Raw genomic sequence first — 19,756 nt, 5'->3', positions numbered from 1 at the left:
CAGTGTCTCCAAATGGAAAAACTTACTGCAGGAGTACATTTCATTGGAAAGAGCTCATAAATTCAGCACAGATTTCTGTTTTTGATGGTGAAGACTTCCTTTTTTTAAAATATAACTACAGTACAATATCAATACCAGGAAAGTGACATTGGTGCAATGGGTATGTATACTTCTAAGCCATTTTCTCATGTGCAGATTCCAGTAAAACTGTTCCATCAGAGATCGTTCTGCTCCCATATGCTACCTTTTTAGTCACATATTCCCTCCTCCCTGCTATCCCTTCCTGGCAAACCATTAATCTATCTTCATCTCTACAATTTCATCATTTCAAGAATGTTATATATCAATGGAAGTATATTTTATATAACCTTTTGAAACTGCCTCTATTCACTTAATACAGTGCCCTTGAGATCCATCCAAATTGTTTAATGTGTCAGTAGTTTGTTCTGTTTTGTTGCTGAGTAGAATTCCAAGGTATGGATATCACACAATTTGTTTCACTGCTCACCTATTAGCAGAGATTTTAATTGTTTCCAGTTTTGGTTATTAGGAATAAAGCTGCTATAATTATGAATGGAACTTCTACAGGCTTTTCTGTGGACATAAATTTTTATTTCTCTTGAGATCAGCCACAAAGAGTATAATTGTTGGGTTGTGTGGTAGTTACATACTCAATTTTAGAAGAAACCACCAAACATTTCAAGAGTGTCTCTGCTATTTTATATTCCCAACAGCACTGTATGCAAGTTCTGGTTTCTTTACAACCTTGTCAACAACTAGTGTCATTCTATTTTTATTTTAGCCATCCTGATAGGTGTGTAGTGATGTCTTACTGTGGTCTTAATTTTCATTTCCCTAATGGCTACTTATATTGAACATCCTTTCATGTGTTTATTTGACATCCATATATCCTCGCCAGTGAAATTTCTCTTCATGTCCTTGGCCCATTTTTTAATTGGCTTATTTATTCTTTTATTGTTGATTTTTGAAAATTCTTCAATATATTGCAGATAGAAGTTTTTTTTGTTTAAAATGTAGCTTATATTTCCCTCTAGTCTGTGGTTTGTTTTTTTCATCCTCTTCACAATGTCTTTCCCAAACCAAAAGTTTTAAAATTTGTGAAGCCCAGTTCATTGATTTTTCTTTTATGAATTGTGCTTTTTTTTTTTTTTAAATTTGAGAGAGATTTATTGAGAAAGATCACAAGCAGGCAGAGACGCAGGCAGAGAGAGAGGAGGAAGCAGGCTCCCCGCTGAGCAGAGAGCCCGATGCAGGGCTCGATCCCAGGACTCTGAGTTCATGACCTGAGCCGAAGGCAGCGGCTTAACCCGCTGAGCCACCCAGGTGCCCCTGAATTGTGCTTTTTATCTCAAGTTTAAGAACTCTTCTCTAAGCCTTAAGTCCTGAAGATTTTCTCCTGTGTTTTTTCCTAATAGTTTCAGAGTTTTACTTGATCATTTATGAGTTCATGCAAGGTGTGAGATACAGGTTATAGGTCAAGGTCTTTTTTTTTTTTTTTTCCCCCGCCTTTTGGTATGCAATTACCCCAGCTCCATTTGTAAAGACTTCTTTCTCCAGTGAATTGCTCTAGTACCTCTGTGAAAAATCAGTTAGCCATACCTGTGTCGGTCTATTTCTGAATTCTGTTTTATTCCATTGATCTATGGGTATGTCCCTCCAATGAAGCACATAGTATTGATTACTGTAGCTATATAATGAGTCATACAACCAAGTGATTCCTCCCACTGTATTCTTTTTCCTAATTGATGTAGCTTTCTAGTTTCTTTGCCTTTCCATATCAATTTTAAAATAAGCTTGCTCTTGTCTTTAAAAAGTCTTGCTGAGATTTTGATAGAGGTTGCATTAACCCTGTGTATCCTTTTGGAGAGAATTGATATTTTTGCTCTGTTGAGTCATCCCATCCATGAACATGGTATATCTCTCCATTTATGTAAATGTTCTTTGATTTCTTTCTTCAGTGTTTCATAGTTTTCACACACAAGTTCTATGCATGGGGATGCCTAGGTGGCTCAGTGAGGTAAGCATCTGCCTTTGGCTCAGGTTATGATCTCAGAGTCCTGAGATCAAGTCCCACATTGGGCTCTCTGCTCAACAGGGAGTCTGCTTCTCTCTTTGCCTTGTACTCTCAATCTTTCTCTCTCTCAAATAAATAAATAAAATCTTTTTTAAAAAAAGTTTTGTATGTTTGGTTAGATCTATACGTATTCCTTTTTTTTTAAGTGATTACAAATTATATTGTATTTTTTATTTTGGTTTACATGTGCTCATTGCTGGTATATAGAAATATAATTGATTTTGTATGTTTATCTTTTATCCTGCAAAGTTGCTGAACTCATTTATTAGTTGTAGGAGGTTTTTCTAGATTCCTTAAGATTTTCTATGTAGCCCATCATGTCTTCTGAAAATAGGGACAATTTTATTTCTTCCTTTTTGATCTGTAAGTGGGGGCTTCTTATACTTTTCTGAGTCAAAAGCAATGCTTTAAGTAATCACTGAATTAAAGACTATTTTGATTTCAGAGGATCTTAGAGGTTATCTGATTTAATTAGCCTCATTAAGCCTCTGCTTCTTCAAAGTAAAATAGAAATAATCATGGTATGCATCTCATAAGGGTGTGGGCTATTAGGTTCTGATGTAGAGTTGTATACATTTAATAGAAATTCCTTATTTTGAGTAGCTTCAGTAATGGGAGTTTTTTGTCTCATTCTAGGGAATCCAAGTTGTACATCTTTATAAAATTACATGTTTTAACTACATAAATGGTTTCAATATCTCCCTCTCTCTTTCTCGGTCTCAGTTTCCTCTTCTGTAAAATGGAGGTATTGATAATGTCTACCTCATACGGTGGTTGTGGAAGATGAAAAGAATAAGGCCATGGCCCCCCTAGATTCACTCTCCACCTTTTTCCATTCTGCTGTGTCTGAGAGGCTGACCTGAATGGTCATGGGTGACACTGCTTTCGAGTTTCTGAAAGGTTTCAGCCCATGAAAAACATGAGGTTGGAACAGGAGAGGAGAGAGATCAAGTTCATTTCTGTAGGGTCATTGTGAGCTGGCTTTATCCTGCCATTAAAGGCCCTGACCTTTGGCTGTTGGCCCTCTCTAGGGGATCTGGTAACTGCTCTGTGTCTTTATGGCTTTAGGCTTGGGGGTGGGGGTGACAGCCACATTGTTACTGACCCCCAGGTGCTGCACTCTCTCTGTGGTTGCTCTACATCTTGTCCACAGCTTTGCAAATGGCCTCTCTATTGAGCTCTAAAAATTCCCATTTTGAATGTGCACTCTGTTTTTGTTGGCCCTGACTGACTCACTGCAAGGCAAGACCTAGAACAGAGCCTGGCACAAGGCAAGTACTCCTTAAGGTCTCCTGCTATTGCTTTGGTCATCTATGAAGCAAAGAGGGAAACACAAGATGGATGTGTGGTTTGACCATTGATTTCATTATTTGAGTTCTTCTTTCTTTAATCAGATGATGTGGTTTTACTCTCATGAATTAGTAGTGGCTTTGATGAATGGTGGGCCCTCCCATCTATCTAAGTGCTGCTAGGAAGAATGACTTATGGATACAATCTCGAATCCCCAGTCATCACACTGAACTTTTATTTACCCAGGATCCTGACTTCCTTTTATCATAACCTCAGGATTCTTAGCTATAATCCAAGAAGTTTCCTATTCATGCTAATCTTATTTAAGCAAAACAAGTATAATTAAAGCTTCTGCTAGGAATCATGTGTGTTATGAACTTATGTCCATATGTGTTATGAATGATGTCCAAGGGATTGATAAGCCCCAATGTGATGGTATTGGACATGAGGTCTTTGGAAGATCATTAGTTTTAGATGATGCCATGAAAGTGGGGCCTTCATGAGAGGATTGGTGTCCTTTTAAGAAGAGGAGCAGAGACCAGAACTCTCTCCTTTTCTCTACCATGTGAAGCCACAGCAAGAAGTTAGCCATCTGCAAGCAGGAAGAAGACTTTTTCCAGAAATCAAATTGCTCAGCACCTTGAACTTGGAATTTTCAGGCACCGGCACCATAAAAAAATTAATGCTGTTGTATAAATCACCCAGTCTAGTATTTTGTTATAGCAACCTGAGCTAACCAAGACGATGTAAATATTTCTTAAGTATATAATGACAGTGTGGACTCTTCACTGTGAACTCTTCTGAGTTCACTGTGGGTGAGACACTGGGCTCACTGCTCTACACGAATGGTTTCATTCAATTCCCGTTATAACACTCATAGCTACTTGTATTAGGGATTGCCTTCAGTTTCTTAGTAAGAGACCAGAAATAACAGTTATTTTAAAAGACACAATTTTTCTCTCACACACAAAAAGCCTGTAATTTGGCAGCCATAGGCTTAATAGTAGTTACATGATCATCAGAGTCTCAGGCTGCTTCTGTTTTTCTCCACGGGTTTCATCTTCAAGATTACCTCATGATCCAGTATGGTTGCTGTATCTCCTGCCATTATGTCTATATTCCTGACATAGAAAAAAATGAAGAAATTCAACAGATTTTTTTTAAGTGCCAGCTTGCTGTATAAACATGCTTTGCAGCCAGTGCCTTCCCAGAAATTCCACCCAACATCTTCCCTTTATATCTCATGGTCCAGAGATTACTCTCCTGGCCACACCTAGCTACAAGGGAAGCTGGTCAACTTAGTCTTTAAGCTGGGTTCACTGTGGCCCTCAGTAATTCCAAGACTCTGTTATTAAGAAAGAAGGGAAGAATGACATAAGGTAGGCATTCTCTGCTATGGTACTGCTTTTGTCTTCATTTTACCAATGAGGAAATAGGTTTGAGAGTCAGGCATCTTGCCCAAGATCACACCAATGTCAGACTGAGCCAATAGCCAGAGGTCTGCCTGAATCCAGTGCCCACGTTCGTCGCCTCTACATGCTGATGGTAAAGTTTGCCTAAGAAGAAAGGCAGGAGCCCAAGGAGGCAGCCCTGTGTGTACTCAGAAGTCTCCGCTGCCACTGCGTGGATACCTGCTGAATGGGTCCAGAGTTATGAACGATTCTGGCTGATGTCCAAAACTGACTCACAGAAGGTTTTCCAGAGGGAGCCCTTATGTAAATGGAGAACCGTCTTAACTTGTTTGCCTGTCTCTCCTTCCTGGTAGACGGCAGGTTTTGAGGGGGGCTATCTCATTCAGTTGTATGTCTAGTAGCCAAAACCATCCCCTGCACCCCTCGGGGACCCAATAAGCATTTACAGAATAAACGAAGGGAGTGAGTGAGCGAGCTAATGAAACTGTATGTGGCTAACAATCCTGAAAGCACGTCAACTTGTTTTTTTCTTTATGGTATTTACCACCAGCTGATCAACTCTGTCGAAACCACCCTGTAAGAGGTAAAATCTCCCAGAGAAAACCGCCCATTGTGAACTGTGAGTCCCAAGAGTGTTGATCTGTGAGAATTAACATGTGTGGCCCCCATGAGACCTTTTTTTCTTTTTCCTGGCAGACTTCTGAATATCCTTTTTTTCCTGATTGACCTATAAAGTGCCCTAAGAAATTATGCTAATGCTGGTATCTCTCCAGCCACACCCTACTGAGGATTGAATCTATTTTTCAAAGACAAAACTGAGTTTTAATTTAGTGTCCCCGTGACATTTTCCCTTTTAAGCACATGAAGGATGCTCTGCAAAGGGAGAGGTCTTGGGAGATCTTTCACGGATGGCTACACTTCATGCCTGGGTGGCAGAACCCTCAGCACGCCAGCTTTCAATTAGAAGTAAATAAATGGAGACAGCTTTGCAGTGTGCCCGACAGCCTGAAAGATCAACCTGGGGCCTTGGGCTTGGAACTCTCCCACTGTGGCTGAAAATTTTCATTTACTTTTTTTTTTTTTTTTTTGGCATTTTCTGAGCAACTTTAATGTGCTAGATTTAACCTTTAAGACTTTCTCTCCTTCTCTCTGCCACTTATTCCCCCGCCCCAGGCTTTGAGAATGCCATGAGCCTGGAGGCACCTTTGGGGAACAGGAACATTCTCTTTTTCCACACAGGTGAATTCTGAACAGAATTCTCTAGATGGAAGTTTAGCCCTGCTGGGGCCAAGTAACAGAGTGGTTTTTGGTTTTTGTTTTTTTTGTTTTTCCTCTCCATGATTATAATTCTGTTTGAAGTTAGGGCAGTTGGGGACATTCGTCTCCTCAGCCTACCACATCCGAAGACACAGGTGGACTGGTGCAGCTAGGGCATGCTCTGGGGAGGGACTCCTTACTATACCATTTCACCATGTTTTGAGACCTGAGAGGAAGGTCATGGTATCATTTTGACATTTTTCTATAGGGAATTGTATCAGTTAGTTGTTCTTGCCCAACAAACCACTCCAAAACTTAGGAGCTTAAAACAAGACCATTTACTTAGCCACAGATTTGTAAGTCAGCATTTCGGGCTTACCTCAGCTGCTTGGTCCCCTGGGCTGGGGTGGGCTTGGCTGCTCTCAGGTGGGCATGGTCAGCTGGTCAGCTGGCTTGGTTGGGATGACTATGATGGCTTTGGCTGGGATGACTGAGGCCAATGCACTCTCTCTTCCAGCAGGCCAGTCTGAACTTGCTTGCACGGTAGTAGGACTCCAAGAACGAGTACAGGAGAGTATAAAGTCTCTTGAGGCCTGGACTTAGATGACATTACTTCTACAGCATTCCACTGCTGAGAGCAAGTCTAGCTCCAATGCTAGGAGTGGAGAAATGGACTCCACCTCTTGATGGAAAGCGCTACAAAGAGTTTTGGCCACTTTTGCAATCTATAGCAGGAAGTGATTTTCAAAACGTGCTTTTCAAGTTGTCAGCCTTCCGTAGAAGAGCCGCAGGAGCCAACGGAAGGTCAAGACTCAAGTTTGGGCTGTTCCTCCCAGCTTCAACCAGAGTAACTCACTTTTATCTGCAGGTTATATTGGATGTCCAAGTAACATTTCACTTGAACAAAAGCTGTCATGGTGAAAAGACATTTAAATACCACGTAGTTAGAAGTAACTGTCAGGATCTCTGCTGTATCCCCGTGCCCTCTATGACTCATAGAATTGCACTTCCTGCTTTCTGATGAAAGAGAAGTTGTGCCAAGAAGGAGGGAGAGTCTGGACTTGGCCATTCACTCATCATTCTTCTCACCTCCAATCCCATACAATCTCAGTTTGAAGAGTAGGTGGAAGACAGTAATGCGTAAGAGTCTAGAGCCTGAAGCCAGACTTTCAGGGTTCAGCTTCCTTAGTTGCACTATAGCCTTAAGAAAATTACTTACCTCTCCAATTTCTTCATTTATTAAATGGGAATGAGAATCACCACATGTGCTTCCCAAGATCTTTGTATGCATTGAATCAGATAACATAATTGGTACAGCATAAAATTTACTCAATACATGTTTACTATTGTTATTGTGATGATGATGATGATGATGATTATGTAGTCTCCGAATTCCCTTAAAGTTCCAGTAGGCTATGCATCTGTGAGATTCTGGTTGGCAGTGTTTCTTTTTACTTTGAGAACCCAGTTCCCCATTGCTAAGTCATCTAGTTTGGGATTTTTTTTTTTCCTAGGGAGGCATTAAACAAAACAAAACAAATCTCTGCTTACTGACCTGTTACCTAATGGTAAAACTTAGCTGTTGGGGATTTGTTCCCTTGGCCTAATAAATTGGGTGTTCTTACTCATTAATACTTAGTATGACTCGGTTGATTAGATCTTTGTCTTCTGTGACTATCAGGCTGAACCTAGGCACTGAGAAAAGGTGCATTTTGATGGAAAGTTTTGAAGAGGAGGGAGATATAATATATATGTGTGAGAAGTAGGGGATGGGTGGGACTGGCCACTTGAGGAGGAGAGGGGGATCAAGGAGCAAGGAGGTTGGTGCCTGGATGAAGGAAGAGACCCATTAGGTTGGTGGGAGAAGGGCCAAGAGGCACCGGGCCTGCTTTCCTGCTGTGTCTGGAGTTCAGGGTCTTTGTGTCTGGAGCTCACAGAAGGGTAATGCATCCCCCAACCTCACCTCACCCATCATGATCCTCAGATGATTCGAGCCCCCCCATCCCAGACTGTACAGGAATATTCAAAACCAATGGCCACCATCCAACAGGAAGGCACTCAATGGTCCCAGATGGTGGGATTTTCCCACACTCCCATGGGGCATGTAACTTTGTAATTTTCTCAGGGAGTAGAGTCTGTCCCACGGTGACACTGAGCAGGCTGCCCGTCAGGCTGGCCCTGCCCGATAAGATCTGTCACAATCACTCAGCTTCCACTCAATTAGGCCTTGGTGAGACAGACTCCAGCTTGCCATGCCAGGCCCTGGACTGCAGTCCTGATGGAAAAGGTAGGGCAAGACGGACACCAGACTGACTCTTTGGAGGCCACACCTAGACTGGGGGGTGCACAGAGTGGTAGTGCCCCATCTTGAGACGACGCAGGTGGCCAGGAGAACAGATTGGACTCAGGATTTGTGTGACTCTCAAACCCAGCAATTTTCTGGCTTTCTCAGGTAACAGAGAGAGGTGGCGCTGCCTGGAAGCCAACTGCCTGAATGGAAATACCCCACCCTTCCTCAAGCTGTGTTTCTGTACCACACATAAACTGGGAAACTGTGCTGACCTTACTGGAGGGAGCTTTTTGTTTTTCAGGAGGATTTGCCTTAGAATTCTTTTATCTGGCAAATTCTCCTCTAACTTTTAGGAGCTGTGCTTTTTCCTTTCCGGGGAGTGTCTGTCATTTTTGTTCAGCAAGTAACCTGTGTGCATTCTGGAAAAATTTGAGAAAGAGCAGACACGTAAGAGTTTTGTTTGGTGTGAAAAATTACTTGTAAATAATCACTTTTAAATTCTCTCTCTCTTTTTCCATGGCTTTCTGTTGAAAGCATAGCCTGTCATTTGTTTATATAATCCCCTTTTGTTGGGCTTCTAGGAGTGTGGTTTTGTAGGCCTCTAGCACCTGCAAAAATGCCTATGGGATTAAGCTTCAGTTGCCTCCTGTGGTTGCTGACGGATAACTCACCCTTTGTTAACTGCCTGTCCTGCCTGTCTCATATCTCCACATCCTTGCTCATTTCCCCTTCAGCTCCCAATAAACCACTTGCACTTAAATCCTTGTCTTGGAGCTGCTTCTCAGAGAACCCACACCAATGAAGTGATTCACTCCCTTCGGGTTTGTAACATGCCTCCCTTTGCCAGTGTTTGACTTGCATACCACTTTTCAGGAACAAGTCTCTTGTCTGACGTGGGGTAACCAGAGGTCAGGCTCTGTGGATTCTCTGAGGCTAGTTTGGCTGTGGCTTCTGGCTTTGGCAACTCAACCTTTGGCCCCCATGTTTCTCATTCTTTTGCTGCCCAATTTTCTTGAGACTTCCGCCAAGGCCCACTTGTCACTGATGTGTAATCCTTGTTTTTTCTCTTGTTACTTTGTCCTGAGTTAATCCTCTCTTAACAAGTCTGCAATCTCCTCTCTAGGCTTCTCTTATCAATAAATCTTAGCAGCCTCTGCCCCTCAGCCTTCGTCTGGAAGCAGGAGGCCCTGTCCAAACTCTGACCGTAGCCAAAGAGTTTGGGGATTCTCTTTACCCTGCTCCAAGAGCTCTACCTTTTCTTTTAAGCCTCCCTGGGAAGAATGTTTTGTTATTGGGCTGTCCCCTGAGGTGCTACCCCATCTAAGCAGAGAGCTTAGGGCTTCTTCTCCACCACCCCCCACCCCCCAACCCCACCGCAGTGCATTGTTCATAATCTTAACTTTGATCAAGGGATGGATGTTTTCCCTTCCATCTCCCCATACTTGCCATTTTGATGGTCCAAAGTCTCAGAACACTGCCAGGGTGCAAAGTAGAATGTACTCACTTACACAAGAGCTTGCCATGTCTTTTTTTTTTTTTTTTTTTTAAGATTTTATTTATTTATTTGTCAGAGAGAGTGAGCACAGGCAGACAGAGTGGCAGGCAGAGGCAGAGGGAGAAGCAGGCTCCCCGCCAAGCAAGGAGCCCAATGTGGGACTCGATCCCAGGACGCTGGGATCATGACCTGAGCCAAAGGCAGCCGCTTAACCAACTGAACCACCCAGGCATCCCAAGCTTGCCATGTCTTGATGCTATCTTTGTTGAAGTTTACTTATAATCTAGGGAACTTAATCCAAAGACAGAATGTAAAAAGTGGGAATTTCAGGCACTGTGGTAGGAAGTTTTGAGTGATATTCCAAATAACAACATTCGCATTTCATTAGGGCAGTGCCTTGATCTGGCATAAAAATTATATTCCCGTCTTTCCGTCTCTCCTACCACTCCCTCCCTCCCTCCTTGTTTTGCTACCTTTTGTCAAGAAGCTTGCTATGGTTGACTCTACCAGTTACTAGCTCTGTGATTTTGGACAAATTATTCTTGATGTCTATTTTCCCACCTGTAAAATGGGGATTATTCTGATCCTGCTTTACGGCGTTTTTGTGAGGATTAAATGAGCCCATACTTATAAAGCATTTAGGACATTACCTGGCACAGAGCAGCCCTTCAAAACTCATTTGCTCTTTTTATCAATATACTCGTAAAGTAAGTAAAGCACCCACTTCCTGGCAGGTCCTGAGGCAACAGGGTGAGTAAGTAAGACCCAAAGAGTCTAGTGAGGAAAAAAAGTTTAGAACACATTTATTCAACTTGCCCTCAGGAAACCACAACTTTATGTTCTTCTTTTTCTTTACTATAAATTCTTTAGAAAAATTTGGCCTGTTTTTGGAAGGAAGGTAAGCCGTCCTTCAGGAGGCTACTCATGACCAAGTGCAGGCAAGGATGTCACCTCAATGCCAGAGCAGTGGAAGGAGGGAGAGCAGGGGCAGCTTTCTGGTAACTAAGGATTTTGGCACTGGTTTTAATGGCTCCCAAGATCTACTGGGAACAAAACAGGATTAGGATGTGCATAAAAGGGAGGTATTAGAACGGACTGGATGTCCATGAAAAGGGTTTGAATAGGACTGGGTAGACAAGAGATGGAGCTCTGGTCCCATACTCAGTGCTCTGTGAGCCTGTTCTCTTCTCCAGCCAACTGCTCCCCTTCTCTGGAGCAAGTGTAGCCGGTTGGTTATAGGCATGAACTCCGGAGCCTGACTATTAAGTCACATCTCAGCTTTATCCCTTACTATGTCAGACTATATCTTCCAAAAATGGCAGCAACCCCCACTCCCCGCCAATGCCTCAGGCTTTTCTCACACTGTGATTGGCACTTTTACTGAGAAGGGTGGTTCTACTCCCTCTCCTTGGACACAGACAGAGACTTGTGACTGCCCTGACCAAAGTAGTAGGCAGAGGGAATGCTGTGTGACTTCTAAGGATAAATCATAAGAAGGGTCTAAGTTCCACCTGGTAATCTCTCTCTCTAGGGACACTTGCCCTTGGAACCCAGCCACCATGTTGTAAGGAGGTCGAGGACATGTGCAGAGGCTGCATCCGGGCATTCCATCTGACAACTCTCACCAGGCTCCAGGCAGCCGCTAGCATTAATTGCCAGACACGCACGTGAACAAACCTTTAAATTATTCCAGGCCACGGCGTTCTATGCTTACGTCAGAGGTCCCAGACAGCATGGAGCAGAGACACCTATCCCTACCAGGCCCTGTTTGAACTCCCAACCCACAGAAACTGTAAGAAATAATACATATTTATTGTTGCGTTAAGCCGCAGGTTTGGGGACAATTTGTCATGCAGCAGTAGACAGCGAACATACCATGTGACCTCCAGGAAGGTAAATGATTTTTCTATGCCTTAGTTTCCTCATTTATAAAATGAGGTTAATAACAATATCCAGTGTGCTGGTCAATCAGCTCTCCTCCCCTCCACATCCCCCTCATCAAAGCCATAATTTTTAGCATTTGCTGATTTCTGTGGGATAAATACTCCCACAGTGGTCAATTGCAAGCGATCAATGGTTTAAACACCAGATGGTGAAATTCATAAATATTTAACAATTGGCTCTAGTGAACCAGTACAAGTCACCTCTAGCACATTACCAAAATATCTACCTCCTAGCAGTAAATGATTTATTATCGGTAAATAATTTAGACATAGCACAGAGTAAGTGCTACATGCCTGCTATTCAAACTCCTGCTCTTATTTTTGTCATTATCACATATACCCCAGTTGATGTGCCATTATCTGCAGCATTGTTCCAACCTACAGACGGCTTCCCCAGTACTGGCTGGCCAGGCCCCCTCTGACAGAACCAAGAGAGCTCTGTCTGAGCATGTGCCAGGTTAACCCCAAGTCAAAGAGGAGCCCTCGGCATAAAGTGGGTGATACGGTAGTGAAGAGCTAGTGTGCAAAGCTTTCATGCCCGTACTTGTTAGGGGGCATCTGACCTGGGCAGATGGGAAAGTCCCGACTAGGGTGGTGGTCAGTGATTCCTCATCACACACAGCACAGTACAGTTTGGTAGATGATCAGAAGAGCTACACCTGGGGGGCTATGGGAGCCCATGGAGGGAGCTTCTCTCCATGCCTTAGGGGGCATTAGGAGAGGTCTCGAGAAGGTTGAATGGAGATTTCCCATGAGAAAGAGAAAAAAGAAAGGGCCTTCCAGGTGGAAGGGCTAGCTCAGATGAAAGCCTGGTAGAAAGAAAACATCATTTCTGGGGAGATGTGCAAATCTGAGTGTGGCAAGAAGAGTAGAGGGACAAGTCCAAGGGCATTCTCTGGATGTGCAAGTCTGAGTGTGGCAAGAGTGCAGTCTGATAAGTTGAAGGGCATTCTCTAGATGTGCAAGTCAGGGTGGCAAGAGAGTAGAGTGACAAGTCCAAGGGCATTCTGTGGAACTAGTGGTCTGCAGTCTTCAAAATGACACTACTATGAAAGAAAAAGAAAGGCTCAAACACAGTTTCTGATGAAAACAGACTATACAACAATGACAGCTAAATGCAACCCATGATCCCAAACCAGCCCTGAGTGGGGAGAAGCAGGAACGCTACAACAGACTATTCAGACAATTGGTGAAATTTGAATGTGGGCTGTACATGAAATAATAGTGTTTCATTGATATTAGATAAAATCCCATTTTCTCTGAATTGGCACTGAAGTGTTAGGAGTAATGGCACATGGTGTCTACAATGAAAAAAAAATGGCAAAATATTAACCATGGAACCTAGGAAAACAGGGTAAAGGAGTGTCTTCTATTCTTGCAATTCTTCTATAGGGTTAAAATGATCTCAAAATAAAAAGATTCTCTAAATGAGTGGGGAAAAAAGAAAGTATTGGCTCAGAGGGAGGGGAAAGAGAGGTCTGGAGGGTTGGGCTGCTCATTTTATTAGAAAGGGCACTGAGGCATGGACAGGCTAAATGGCTGGTTGAGGTTCAGCGAACAATTAGCATGGACTTTGTACCCCGAGCCCTTATTTCTGAGACCCAAGTGTTGGCTCTTTCTAGTAAACTGGAGGATCCCAGAGGGGAAGTGTGTGTGTTAATATATGGCCTCTGATGTGGAGAAGACCTCAGGGGTGTAGTTTCTGCTTGCCGTGCAGGAGTTATCTACGTAGCTGCTATTATTTCAGGTTATCATTAATGTGAGTTGTGACCTGAATTCCCCATGTACTGCCCTGAAATTTGCCCCATATGTTTGTAAAGGTTGATTATATCTTTGGGACCTTTTTCTAATGTGAGCAGAAGCTATAAAGTTTCAATTGTCGCAGCTTGTTGGGATCAAGTGTCTTTTCTTGTGTGCCACAAAAAGGCTTGCCTCTGATATCTGACGTCAGACAAACATGCATGAGCAATCTATTGATTTTGGATGATGTGGAAGGCCATCATCTCTTAGATAGGAAATTAGGAGCAAATCTCTCCTTCCCTTTTTCAAGAGAGAACAACTCAGTACAGAATAATGGAATCCTGGCTAGCTATGCGCCTAGAACTAAAGAGGAGTCCTCACTCTCTCTTGCTTTTGGTGGAAGTAAAAACTGGTACAGCCACTTTGGACAACTATTTGACAGCAACTAATAAGGCCTACTGTATGCTGAATAAAGCAATTCAATACTTGTGCATTTATCTCAGAGAATATGAGTGCATATGTCCACCTGAACACATGTACAAAAATGGTCACAGCATCTTTAATAATAGCAAAAATCAAAAAACAAATGTTCATCAACCCTAGGACACACAAACTGGTATCTAGTACTGAGCAATCACAAGGAACGAAATGTTGAGATAACACAATAATCTCGTGGCTGACAGCCACAAGAGAAAACATTCTTCATCATTCTATTTATTTGAAGTGCAAAGTTAGGTGAAGTGAATTTAGGAGGATAGTCTTCAGAAGAGTGAATATTAAGGAAGGTGTTGATTGGAAAGGGAGCTGTCTAGGGTCCTGGAAATGTTGGCTATCTTCATCTGGGTGGTGGTTACATAACTAAGATTTGAGCACTTTGCTGCATGTAAATTATATATTATTAGAAAAATAATTGAAAAGAAAAAAAAAGGGAGTTTCTTTCTACGTTATCTTGAGAGGATACAGAAAGAGCCATCCCAATAACAATGCCTGATAGTAGTAACCTGGGGTTTGTTGTATTTTCAGGCCCCATTTGGAGATAGCTGGTCACATCTGCTTTAGCTAACATGTGCTGGGTAACAGGCACTACCCAGTCGAGGCTCAGTGGATGCTGGTGTGCCAAAACAATGGTCTCAGGACTGCTACCTTCTGCAGGTCAGAGGTTGAGACCACTCAAACTCCAATGTGAAAGAATCACCTGGTCATGTTCAAAGGCAAATTCTGATCCATGACATACATGGGGCCTGAGAATTGGCATTTCCAGTATGTTCTCAGGAGATGTTGATACTGTCAGACCAATTTTGAGCTTCAAGGCTTTGGAGGCAGACAGACCAGCATAAGAAATTGGTTCTGCCACTTATAAGCCTTTGATCTCTGCTCAATTCCTCCATCTCTCTGAAGATCTCTTAATTTCTTGTGTACATTTGAGGAGGGGGGAAGGGAGGGATAGGTGAGACAACAATCTCCCAGAAGGGGAGTGGATTCAAAGGGGTAAGATGCAAAAAGTGTTTAGCACAGTGCCTGGCCTATAGTAAACACTGCTGATTGGCAGCTCCTGTTGTATTTGTTATTGTTAGCAAAGAAGAAGATGGGGGCCACGATTTGGAGAAAGGTGAGTGAGTATGGTTTCTAAGGGCAGGAGCTAGCTAGCATTTCCCTAATAGCCTGTTGAAGGGAGACATTTTTTTTTCCTCACTTCTCTTCTCTCCTAATTCATCCCATAATCCTTCCCTTGGTCTCCACTATCAAGATAGACTTTCTCTTCACTCTTCTTTCCACACCAGTCTACCCCAGATCCGGTAAAGACGGAAGAACTTAAGCCGAACTGAAGCTTGAAACCAGGCAGCTTGTCAAATTATTGGATTGTTCCAGAAGGTGATTTTTTGAGGAAATATCCTCCCCACTTGGCTCTTCCTATAGGGGCAGGATTGTTCCCCAGGAGGTAAAGTCCGCAGCCGGGTATCCATGCGTGCCCACACTCAACTACCATCTTCAGAATCTGCCCATGCTTCTTGGTGCATAGGGGCCCCTCTGGAGGAAGACATATGTTCCTCAGTTTGTGGGGCTGCCAGTTGGTGTCTTTTTCAGGAACTGAACTAATTTGTTGTCAAAGAAGGTAAAAAGGAAATGTTTGGTTCTGTGTTGTCTGGACAGCAACTGGACTGGACTGGGGCTGGATTTCAGGGGAGCCGTCTTCAGTTGGGAGGTGAGAGCACCATTTGATTGGAGCCTGGAGAAGACTGGAGGCAGGCGGAGCTCCAGATCACAGCACTGTTCATGGATGAATCTGTGTTCCATGAGAGCCAGCGACTAAACCAGGCACCAAAGGCTCAAAACCAACCAACCAGAGGTACTCATAGTGGAGTGGGGAAACAAAAAAAGAAAGCATGCATAGTGCCACGACAGAGGTGCTGAGCTAGGGGGCATACGTGGATCCCAGGGAGCACAGAGAAGGGGGGAGACTGGAAAGTGGTAGCCAGTTTTCAAGATGGCTTCCTAGTGACCCTCATGGATCAACAAACACACCCTTGTGTAGGCCTTCTGTGTATTAAATTTGGGCTGCCCGGTGTAAGCAATTGAAGTTAGTGGAAGTGACCCTGTGTGACTTCTGAGGCTTGGACATAAAAAACCTAGGTTCTGCCTTGTTCTCATGAACACATACTCTGGGAGAGACCAGCTATCATGTAAGAAGTCTGAGTATGCTGAGACCATGCGCTATGAGGGATCCCAACCAACCCTGTGAAGGCCTCACAAGAAAACAGAAAGATACCCACCAAGCAGCCGTCTCAGCCAAGCAATGGGAAGGTGCATGAAGGAGCCATCTTGGGTGCTCAGCACAGCTGAACCTTCAGAGAGCCCCAGCCCTGGTCATCTGGCTGCCACAGGATAAAGGACCCCAATCGAGACCACTCGGCTGAGCTCGGGTAACCCACAGCACCTTGCGTAACCATGAACAATAATACTAAATTGTTGCCTTGAACTGCTAAGTTTGAGAGTGGTTTATTATGCAACCGTGGATTTCTGGAAGAGTAGAGTATCTGGTAGAAAGGGCACCTGAGAGCAGGGCGTTGAAAAGCAGATGGCTAGCTGGGGAGGAGGACCATCCCACAGAGAGGTGTGTCTGGAAAACCAGAATGGAAAAACGGAATGGTCTACTGAGGAATTAGGAGCAGCTAAATATCAACAGAGAACAAGAGAGAGCTGGGGGCTGAGCTGTGAGGGGTGGGTGGGGGCTGGACTCAGAGATCCAGGGCAAGGGCTTCTAAATGCTACCCCACATGCTTTGCAGGAGGTTTTGAGAGGTGGAGATGTGAACATCCTCTAGAAATCTCTCCACGGCTGCTGCTCTTATCCTTGGCAGCTGTGGCAAAAACCACTCCAAAAGCTGGGTGAATGTGAGCACTCATTGGCCCCATTGGCTCACAGAAAGAGGGGAAAGGGTTAAGCTCTGTTCACAGCTCTGCAGCCGCTGTTGCCAAGTCTGAGAAATGTGATGCGCCCAGGAAGTCCTAGATTCTATTTTAGCAGCAGCCGGGAACCACTCTCCTTGGATTGGCGATGCATCCACAAAGTACCTACCCACAGAGTTGGGAAATGTGTGAATTAATTTAACACCAAGCCGGGTTTTCCCTGAGGTCCGGGCTGTCTCTCACGTATGTCCACTTCCACCTCCCCCTCCAGCTAGAAAGAGAAGAGCCAAAGGGAGGACAGTCCCCACAGCTGCTTCTTCCCCTCTGCCATCACATCTGCTGTGAAATGGGACCAGTAATGTCTACCTCACCGTTGGCTGGGAGAATGAAACGAAATAGCATGAGCCAGGTAGGCAGCCCAGGACCTATCTACAGGATACACTCCGGAAAGGCAGGCTCTTGTGAATGTCGTCCTTGTCGTGGTCTGCTGGTTTCACCCTGAGTCTGCTCTTGGGGTAGCAGATACAGAATAAATGAGCTGTCATTGGCCGACATGGCTAACGGACCAGGTCACTCCTTGCCCTCGTGTGCAGACAGCCTCTCAGTCTCTGGCAGCCACTAATCGTAATGAATGGCTAATATTTCTTGAGATCTCACTATGCTACAAATGAGTTTTTCCTTTTAATCCTCATAAAAATCCTGTACTCTGGGAGCATTTTACGTTCATAGAAGTTGAGGTGGAGTGAGGGTAGCTTGCCCGAAGCTTCGCGACTAGGAAGGACCCAGGCTGGAGTCCGAACACTCCAGGGGCTGCTGTCTAACCAGAGCCTTGCACTGCCTCCCAAAGGGACCTGTCCGAAAAGGGAGCCCTGAGATGTGTACCACCTCTCGTTGTTCTCAGAAACTGAAACAAGCTGGGTTTGGTCTTTGCGTAGGCATAGCCCTTTCAACTAGCATGTCCGGTGCCTCTGTCTTCTCCTCCCAAGTCCTGGTGTAAAAGGAACGAAGAAAGAATCCTTTTAATCCTGGTTCCCTGTAATTACTGGAGGGAAGATCCTCAGAAAATTCCACTGCTTTTTTGAGGAATGATGTGGTGCTTGTGCTAGACAATTAGCCCAGTGACGGGACTCTATTTATGTAGTGGGTGCAAGGCCGACCTCTCCATTAGGCCCCGTAGATGCAGTACCTAGGGCCTCGAAACTGTTAGGGGCCCGTGATAATGCAGCAACTTTCATGGTTTTTTTTTGTGCAAAAATAGAAGAGAATAATAAATAATATTAAATATAATAATGAATCCAGCTCAGATTTTATTCATCTTTATACCAATGCAGTTATAAAGTACAATTTTTAGCATTTTTAATTAATTAATTAATTAATTAAAGATTTTATTTATTTGACACAGAGAGAGAGAACAAGCAGGGGAAACGGCATAGGGAGAGCGAGAAGCAGCCTCCCCCGCACCTCTCCGCCAAGTAGGGAACCCGATGCAGGGCCTGATCCCAAGACCCTGGGATCACAACCTGAGCCAAAGTCAGATGCTTAACCAACTGAGCCACCCAGGTGCCCCTTAGCATTTTTTTAAATGGAGGAATGGCTCCCAGGCCCCCAGCCCTGAATGGGTGAGGGTTATGTGTAAATGCACAGAGTCTGGTATAGGGTAGAGCTTAGACAGGGTTCATTTCCTCCCATCTGTGCTTTAGGAAGTAGAAGTGCAGAGGGGACGTGTGACACCACGCATACATAGGGGCTCAATCCATGCCCACATACTCCTTCCCCATCCTCTCCACCCTGGAAAGGGGCAGTGCAGTGCATATACCATAGGCCCCTCTCCTGTGTGCCATGGCTGATTGGTCCAGAGGGCACTCTTGACCAAGGGCAGCCAATAGGAGCTGCTGAGGGGGGAGGAAATGCTGTCCAAGAGGTGCTACCATGAGCAGTGGCCAAGCCAAAAGATTTGAAGCAGGAATATAAGGAAGGAATCAACAGGTAGACAGAGGAGAACTTAGAGAAGACACAGAGAAATGGAGATGGAGTCAATGAGTAGTGGAAATGGTGATAAGGAATAAGGATCCATCAACTCACACTGTGGGTAGGGCTCGGTGATCTGGTTCCCAGATGAACTTCAAGCACAAAACCCACCTGCCTTCACTGAGCACCTCCCATTTTCCAGGCACCAGGCTAAATGTCTTATATATATATATATATATCATTGCATTTAGCCTCCCAATAACCCTATAGATTCTGTTTTATCTTTATCCTATCTCCCAAATGTGGAAAGGAAGCTTAATCCATTTGCTCAAGCTCAGGCAACTTGTAAGTGAAGAACCAGATCTCAAATCCAAACTGCTGGACTTCAGAATCCACAGTTGAACTAATAAACCATCCTGCTTGGCCAAATCTCAAAGTCCATTCCGATGACCATGAGGCTCAACAATTTACCTTTCCTGGGTTCTCTTAGGATCCCAGGCCCCCACTGTGCTGTGTCTTTGCAATCCACTGCCCAGCACCCATGACTTGACATAGTCATGTTGTCTTCAAAAGACAACAGCCCAGGGGAAGGTCAAGAGGGAGAGAGCTGGTGGGGTGAATAATAGGGACTAGATAGGAAAAGAGAAGCCAGGGAGAAGCAGCGTGTTGGTGAAGAGAAATAGCCCGTTTGCCAGATCGTGGTGAGAATGAGCTTCAGTGGGTTAGAAAATGCTGGACCAGGAAGAGACTGCAGGGCCCTCAAGACCGAAGAGGTTGTTTTCCCCCCAGAGACAGTGTCTTAAATGGGAAGAAAAGTGTATAGAGTGGTGTTTAAGAAACTTCATCTGGTCGCTTAACG

General features: G+C 44.1%; 2 long non-coding RNA genes across 4 annotated transcripts in view; one reads left to right on the top strand and one right to left on the bottom strand.

Annotated features, from left to right (window-relative positions):
• Nucleotides 1–11,702, top strand: part of LOC116579531 — a 70,196-nt gene extending 58,494 nt beyond the window's left edge. For all 3 annotated transcript variants that reach the window (XR_004281317.1, XR_004281313.1, XR_004281314.1), the window contains exon 3: nucleotides 11,371–11,702. This is a non-coding gene — a long non-coding RNA (uncharacterized LOC116579531). The remainder of the gene's footprint in view (nucleotides 1–11,370) is intronic.
• Nucleotides 4,320–6,712, bottom strand: LOC116579534. Its single transcript, XR_004281318.1, has 2 exons — nucleotides 6,434–6,712; nucleotides 4,320–4,506 (listed from the first exon to the last, which is right to left on the bottom strand). It is a non-coding gene; the product is annotated as an uncharacterized LOC116579534 (long non-coding RNA).
• Nucleotides 11,703–19,756: the final 8,054 nt, after the last annotated feature.

The sequence above is a fragment of the Mustela erminea genome, chromosome 1, assembly GCF_009829155.1.
Source record: "Mustela erminea isolate mMusErm1 chromosome 1, mMusErm1.Pri, whole genome shotgun sequence".
Lineage (NCBI taxonomy): Eukaryota > Metazoa > Chordata > Mammalia > Carnivora > Mustelidae > Mustela > Mustela erminea.
Note: the sequence above shows the minus strand (reverse complement) of the source record. Positions and strands in the feature narration are given on the sequence as shown.